Source organism: Zingiber officinale, chromosome 8A, assembly GCF_018446385.1.
Source record: "Zingiber officinale cultivar Zhangliang chromosome 8A, Zo_v1.1, whole genome shotgun sequence".
NCBI classification, from domain to species: Eukaryota; Viridiplantae; Streptophyta; class Magnoliopsida; order Zingiberales; family Zingiberaceae; genus Zingiber; species Zingiber officinale.
The window spans coordinates 82,371,827-82,380,513 of record NC_056000.1 but is presented as its reverse complement, the minus strand read 5'-3'; the positions used below and the strand labels follow the sequence as shown (position 1 = coordinate 82,380,513).

The window sequence follows — 8,687 nt, the reverse complement described above, 5'->3', positions numbered from 1 at the left end:
TATAAGCAATTACTTTAAACTGCAAATAATAAAGAAAGCATAAAAGGAAAAATTTAAATACTTTCTTACTTGAAGACGGCAAGACTGATGCTGATGTGTGTGTGATGCTGGAGAATGGGAACTGCTCTAATACCAACTGTAACGACCACCCTTCTTATCTATACTACTACTCTCTAAGGGTGACCGTTACTTATCTATTACTATACTTACTAGTGTTACTTATGCTATTATTAGCAACACTTAAATTTATCATGACCCCAGAGAAGCTCCTACCGAAAAATTTCGGCAGAGTCTCCCTTGTACCGGTGACAATAATCATCAATACATGCAAAATAAACCATCAGCCACATGCAGCTGGTATATATATTTCACAACCACGCAGTAATAAGACACAACAACTTAAAAAAAACTATTCTAGCAATAGCAAATGAATAAAGCTTCAACAGTGGGAAACAACCAAACTAATAATGCGGAATATACTCAATTAGCAATATAAGAAAAAGGAAACAACTCTTTAACAATCTCAACTTCTCTAATAACATTAAAGAAGGACTCTAAACAACTTCTTAGCCAAGTCCCGAGGCTTCCATAGTTCAACATCACACACCATCCATCACGCATCCTCCTTGTCGCCTTCCTCTTTATACTTTAACTTTTCCTTTATCTGCAGTAGGAGGAAAATAAATCTATAAGCGAAATGCTTAGTAAGTACTAAACTATCTCACAAAAACTCGAAAGTGCATAAGATACAAAGGATGCTAAAACTGAAATGCTAAAAAGAAAAGCTACTCATGCTCATCTAATAGCAAAGCACTAAAATAAACTACATACTCATGATATACAAGAATAAATCTGCATGCTGGAAATAAAGCTAATCATGCTCAATAAACTCATAAGGAAAGCAAATGAAAATCAATACTGTATGCTTAGAATTATAAGAGCTAAACTTTGCTAGTTCTAAACATAGGTGATACTTATTTCATTTACTTATAGTCTTATACTTGAGATTAATATTTAACTTTCTTCTTCTCTTTCTTGGGCCCAGGCTTAGTACCAAATGTGCGCTCTCTAATAGAGACTGAGGTAGCGAGCCTCCAGTCCTATGAGGGTAAAGACCTTGGTCTTACCAGGGCCAAGACCTTGGAATTGGCCACCTAGATTTGTTTAACGACAACCTTGGAAATCGGGTACTAGCCTCTTGCTTTAAATTACTTGTTATCCTTTCTAACTAGACCTTGGTCTTTTCTCACTTATAACTACTCATTATAGCAAGGAAAGTCTAAACTAAATGCTATGTATATATATGTATATGCTATAATCTGTTCATGCACATCTTAAAGCAATGGGAAAACAAAATCAGCATACTACTATATGCTATAATCTGTTCATGCACATCTTAAAGCAAAAGGGAAAACGAAATCAGCATACTACACTTATAAAAATCTGCATTTAAGCTCTAAGAAATCTGCATACAAACTCAAACTAAATCTAAACCTTGCTGGAATTAAAACCTATGTGAAGCTAATCTTGCTTATCTATTATAGCCTTATATTCAAACAAGGTGTAATGGCATGTTTCCATCATGGTATTTAGAACTTGCATACATATATATCTTTGCATAGTTTGGTCATGGCTACTCCTACTTGTGGTACATGCAAAATAATTCATTACTACCAAACCTTTAAACATTAACAAGGAAAACATTAAACTAAGCACATGTGAAACATTAAACTGAACCAATGTACGAGCTATCCTGTACTACTAAGAAGGTGCAACATCAATTTTTTACTTATCTGTTACATGAGTCGGAAGATCATACTACTAGATTTACTTTGTTACTCTAAACTATACATGATCAAAGTGCCCTTAATTAAATTAGGAAATTGTCCTAACCTTTAAACATTTCACACAGCATGCTACTAGAATAGGAATCCAGAACAGAAATTAAACACCAAAAATTCATCTGTACATTACTAAAAGCATGCTACTGGAACTTCCAAAAACAAGAACCCTAAATATCATAATTTCCCTACAACTGAAATCCGAAACCAACAAAAGCAAATCCTCCCGGAACTGTGGCACAGCAGGTGACCAAAAAGGAACTAAATGCCCCACACACTAAATTTTGAGACTCACGACAGCACAATGAATCCAGAATTTTATGCTAAGTATAAGGGTTGTTCCAGCTTGACAAAAGAATAGCAACAAAAGAACTGCAAACTCTTGAGGGATGCTGTGAGCCAACTACCATATCAATTTACCTACACGCAAGCTTCAAGATTTCAAGCAATGCTTTGGAAACAAGGAGAGGAATACGGAATAAACTTCGGAGCTATCCTACTACAGGTGAGTAGCAACTTACTTTGATTCTTAGATTCAAACCGAGAAAAGATGAACTCTAGGGTTTCGGGTGAGCCCGAGCTTTCCGGCCTCCTCTTGTGCTCACCGTCCCTTCTTGATGAGGGAAGCTCGATGGTGTGGAGACCTCACAAAGAAGGGTGCTCGTCGGCCGCCGGAGACGCCCGAGCTGCTTGCTGCGTTTTCGCCCGAGAAAAAAATCGTTGTCGCACGCGTGAGGAGGAAAGGAGAGAAGGTTTTTCGGAAAAAAAAAAGAAAACCTAATTCTCTTCTTATAACTAGGGTTTTCATTAAACCAACTACTACTTATATACAATTCGTTCTTTCCTTAATTAGCATAGCCCGCTTGCACACTTGGTCAGCCGCGTTTTGACCGGAACCCCTGATCGCAGGTTCGATCCCTCTTCCGCCTCTTTTATTTCAATTTATTTCCTATTCCTTAACTACTTCTTAAACATATTTCATTCCATATTCATTCACAAAACGTTTGCGGAACAGTTGGCTAGCTGGATTTGATCAAGGTTTGGTTTGGTCCAAGGTTGCTGGTTTGAACCTCGGCTTGGACATTTTTTTGTCGAAACTTCTTTCGTTTAGTAAAATTACCAAACAACCTCCAAAAATTACATAAGAATACTCTAAAAATTTCTAAAAATCTCTAGAATATTTCTATAGCATTTTTAAATATTTTTAAATTATTTTCGGGACTCGAAATGAGGAAATTTGGGTTGTTACAATTATCTCACTTGGTTACCAGGATTCATAAACTCTAATACTTAAGCCTGGAGGTTTAGAGTTCGAATTCTGGGGGAGGCAAAAATCCACTGGCCAGGGGTGGAAAGTCCTAGTGAGTAATGGCACGACCATAAGGGTCGGCGGTCGACGATATGAGAAGTCTCCAAATGGGCCGTTGGCTGGGCCACCCAAGGGGTCGGTCGACGACATAGAGGCCGCCAAATGGGCCGCCCAAAGGGCCGGGTCGTTACATTTAAGATATTGAATGTCCATTAATTAAATGAGTTGCTGACAACTCACTTAATTAATATCTAGCTTCAAGAGTAGTACCACTCAACTTCATTGTCATGTCGGACTAAGTCCACCTGTAGGATTTACATGACAATCCTTATGAGCTCCTCAAGGGGACATCATCAACCTAAATAACTAGGACACAGTTTTCTTCTGTAATTAACAACACACCATATAAATAATATTATTTCCCAACTTATTGGGCTTATTGATTTAACGAATAAATCTCACTCATTGATAAATCAAAGAAATAAATAATAAGTATATGTGATTGTTATTATATCAGGATTAAGAGTACGCACATCCATAATAACAAAGATTATGTTCTTTTATGTAGTTAGTATAAAAGGAACAATCTCCAATGGTCCTGCTCAATACACACATAGTGTACTAGTGTAATTTTATAGTCAAGATAAACTAGTACCAAATTACACTACAACCATTCCAATGGTTTGTCCCAATCTATCTGGGTTGTGAGCTACTATTTATAATTTATAAGGAACTGATAACATGATCTTCTGTGTGACACCACACACTATGTTATCTACAATATAAATTAAATGGGCAACTGTATTTTACTAAATGCAGACATTTGATCAATGTAATTCTCATTTCAAAATAAATGTTCATACAAAAAGCTAGGCTTTTAGTATACATCCTAACAATCCTCCACTTATACTAAAAGACTATGTTGTCATATATGCTGCCATACATTTGATTCTCATCCCCTCAACATGCCCATCAAAAGCTCTCGCCTGAAGGGCCTAAGTGAAAGGATCCAGGTTATCTGCTGATGCAATCTTGGCGACAACAACTTCTCCTCGTTTTACGATGTCTCGTATTAGGTGGTACTGCGCTCAATGTGTTTACTTGCCTTATGGGCTCGTGGTTCCTTCGAGTTTGTTACTACACCACTATTATCACAATAAATTATGATAATTTTAGCCAAACCACGAATCACATCTAAGTCCATCAAGAAGTTTCTGAGACATACAGCTTCTTTGACTGTCTCAGAGGCTGCCACATACTCAGCTTTCATGGTAGAGTCCAAAACGCATTACTGCTTAACACTCCTCCATGTTATGGCCCCACCTCCCAAAGTAAACACATACCCCAAGGTCGACTTACTATTGCCCCTATCTGATTGGAAATCAGAATCTGTGGAACCCATAGGGAGCAAATCATCTGCCTTATAAACTAGCATATAATCTCTAATCCTTCTCAGGTACTTTAATATATGCTTTACGGCAGTTCAATGTCCCTGTCCTGGATTACTTTGATATCTGTTAACCATGCCCACGGTAAAACAGATATCTGGTCTCATACATAGCATTGCATACATTAGGCTTCCTACAGCCGAAGTATAAGGAACTGCCTTCATGCCCTCTATCTCCTTTGATGTTTTAGGACACATCTCTTTAGATAAAGGTACTCCATGCCGAAAAGGTAGAAAATTTTTCTTGGAGTTTTGCATGCTAAAATAAGCTAGGATAGTATTGATGTATGAAGCTTGGGATAAGCATAACATTCTTTTTTTACGATCTCTTATTACTTTGATCCTAAGAATATGTCCACATTCTCCCAAATCCTTCATATCAAACTGCTTGGACAACCATACCCTTACGTCTGACAACACTTTGACATTGCTGCTAATGAGCAAAATGTTATCTACGTATAGTACAAGAAATACCACCACGTTTCCGTCACTCTTCTTGTATACACAAGACTCATACGGACACTGAATAAATCCATAAGATTAAACTAGATGTTCTAAGATCTCGAAGCTTGCTTCAGTCCATAGATAGACCGATGTTGCATCTTTATCTTGGAGTGTTTCATCATATGTCTAGGGATCAGGTTCATGTTCACCAGGGATCAAGTCTAAAGATTCTCCCAAAAACATGAATCTATCATAAGAGATATGCCAATGGGGAGTTTGAATTTACAAGACTCATCCGGACACAATTAAAGTTACACAATTCCCAGGTAACTATCCCAAAATTTGATAAACATCTGTATGTTATACTATGGGTGTATCAAATTACAATTAAAGTTACCAAATACCTCTATACTAAAGTAGCATAGGGATGACTCGGGTCGTCTCTCAGCGAATGTAATGGTAGAATGATAGACTTAGGATTTAAATGTTATTGCTTAGTATTTTTAACATGAAAATGGGGAGTTTGAATTTGAGTGCTAAGACTAAGAATTGAAATAGCAACGCAGGTCATGAAATCTAGCACTAATAAATAAAAGATAATATGAGTAAAGGAAATCTAACTTAAATTACAATTGCAAAGGAGCTACAGACAATGCAAAACAAGCATTAAACAAAACTAAGCATGCAAAGAACCCTAGAACAATTAACAAACCCTAATCTAATTGCATTCAAATGAAGAACAAACATCATGAAAACATAAAACTTCTAACTAACAAAGCATTGTAAACTAAAGAAATTGCATTAACTAAAACCTATCAATGGAAGAACATTTAATCAAACACTTGGTGGGTGTGAGTCAACTAAACCATAATGTGTGTAAATTGAAACATAGGAGGTCCAATTAATACAAGCACTTAACATTCACATGAAACATAACTCAACACATGAAAGAAATCAAGCATATAAAAAACCACCAAGTGTTTATGGATGAACCCAAAACTTCAATTGGATCTTGTGGATGATGGCGGTTGTAGATGGAACTCCTCTCAAATGAACGGTGAACGAATCAAGCTCGTAACCTTGAACTTGATGGTGAAGGTGTTGCCCTCTCCTCTTCTAGCCCCAAGAGGAGAGTGGAAGAGGGTTGTTAGAAGCTAAGAGGGGTTGATGCTGTGTCGACTAGAAGGATTGTGAACTGATCGGAGGTGGTTGGCATACTACTCTTCTAATCAAAAGCAGAGGTGGAAGAAGCCTCTCCTCTAACCCGAAGAGGGGGTTTTGGCTCTCCTCTCCTCTAACCCGAGGAGAAGAGGTGAGTCTCCTCCCTTTTAGCCCGAATGGAGGAAGCAAAGATGAATCCGACATGTAGTGATGGAAAAGTGCTAGTGGCATTGATGTGCGTCAAGGCAGAAAATCACAAGGGGCGGCTGACAGCGTGAGAAGAACTCATGTTGAGAGATGGAGAGGGAATGGTCGACCGGCAGTGGTGAAGAGAGTGGATCGACTTGTATTTCAATTCTTTTGTGAGGAGAAGTAGCCACCATCCCTTGAACCGGCAGATGATCCTTGAGATGAACTGGTTCATTGCTTCAATTAAACTAGCCTCCTCTTAAGTTTGAACCAAGTTTCAAATTCAACCAGGTTAAACCATTCTCAAATTAAATGAACTTTAATTTGAACCGAACACTCCTTCAATCTTGAACAAGACTCTAAATTGAACCAGCTCCAATAGATGAACTGATTGATGCTTCAAGTGAATCCCTTAAATCTTGGACCAATTCTCCTCAACCTTGGCATTGGATTCATTTGGTTTGATTCAAATTTTAGTCCATGGTTCATCTTCAATTCCCTATAAAATCATAAAATAATGCAAAAAATTAGAAAAAAAATTATAAAAAGCTCAAAAATATATCTTACTCATAAAATATGATATAAATACAAAATTAAACACATAAAATGATAAAAATACAAAGTATAAGAGTCAAAATAATGTATCAAAATGCCTATTATCAATAAGCTTTATTCAAGTCTTGGAAGTTCATATAGGCACGTCATTTTCTCAAGGGGTTAGGTATCAGGACAACATTGGACAACCAGGTAAGATACTATATTTCTCAATTGTGTTTGGCGTCTAATAACTTGTTACTTCTTCTCTAACAATCTTATTTTTATCGACTCAAAAATGTCGTCGCTTTTGCTTAACTAGTTAAGCTTCTGGTGCATTCTAAAGTCGATGCTCCATTATAGCCGGATCAATTCCAACTAGATCTTTGACGTCCCAAGTAAAAATATCTGCATTTTGGAGGAGACACTTCACCACCGAGTTCTTTAATTCATCAGGAAGATCATTAGAGATCTTTGTACTTCGTCTTGGTTGGGATAGAATTATAGATACCACCTCAATTTCTAGCTTGGAAGATTGTAACCGCTCTCCTTCCTTGATAATATATACCTCTTTTGTCAATTGTTTTTGACGATTGACCCATGTTTCATGATTATTTCTTTGATGATTACTTTGGATAGTTTTAAAGTAGCATTTTCTAGAAGCTCTTTGATCTCCCTAGACTTCTTTGACTTGGCTTCCTATAGGAAATTTAATCTTTTGATGATACAGTGAAGCTATAGCTTGTAAAGCACTAAGAGTTGGTCGTCCCAACAAGATATTATAAGAAGGAGTATCAACCACCATAAAGGTAGCCATAATAGTTTTTCTTAACCATACTTCTTTAAGAGATAAGGCTAATTTGATTTAATCGAGCAATCGTACCTCTTTCCCAGAAAACCCAAATAAAGAGGTAGAGATAGGTTGGAGATCATCCAACTTGATCTCCATTTGTTCTAGGATTAGTAAATAAAGAATGCTAATAGAACTGCCTACATCAACAAACACTCTTCTCAAATCATAGCAACTAAAACATGTATTACCATAGCATCATTGTGTGAGAAGATGACACCCTTCAAGTCACCGGAACTGAACCCTAAGACAGGTCCGGTCTTTGCTTCAGGTAGATGGACAATCATGTATTTCTCCCGATTATACCTTTTGCATGATCGTATCACCATTAGTAGTACCTCCGGAAATCATATTGATTCATCCTTGGATAGGGGGAAGCCCCTTGGTTTGCTTCTACTTTCAGGGGTGGTGCTTGTCCTTGATTTAGAGGAGGAGGAACACGAAGTTGAGGATCCAGCGGATTTTTGTCTTAGGGTTTGAGGAGGAAATAGTATCTATTGACATGTGGCAAAAATTGTCAATATATTTCTCATACAAGTATAGGCTTCAATAATTTGCTCCAACTCCTGTTCTAGCCCTGGACAATTACAAGTAGTGTGCCCATACTCCGGATGAAAATCACAGAACACTAGAGAGGGTTGTTGTTGAGGACCCCATTGCGCATCCACTGACCATCTCAAGAGTCAATGTTAATCATAAATCGGCAGAGCTCTTTCTTTAGTATGACATTGGGGATGAGCATAAGGTTGATACCTTGGTAGATCATGTAGCACTAGTTAAATATGCGGTCGATGTTCAGGTTATTGTTCATTAGCTTCTCATGGGAAAACACCTTTTTGTTCTTACCAAGTCCTTTGAGTTTCTTTCACATTAATGTATTTTTCAACTCACATAAGGAGTATATCATAATCA

The 8,687-nt window shown here is 37.3% G+C and overlaps 1 long non-coding RNA gene across 1 annotated transcript; it reads right to left on the bottom strand.

Annotated features, from left to right (window-relative positions):
- Positions 1–604: 604 nt before the first annotated feature.
- On the bottom strand, positions 605–8,300 carry LOC122009742. The gene is made up of 3 exons (XR_006119645.1): positions 7,967–8,300; positions 6,016–6,890; positions 605–664 (listed from the first exon to the last, which is right to left on the bottom strand). It is a non-coding gene; the product is annotated as an uncharacterized LOC122009742 (long non-coding RNA).
- Positions 8,301–8,687: the final 387 nt, after the last annotated feature.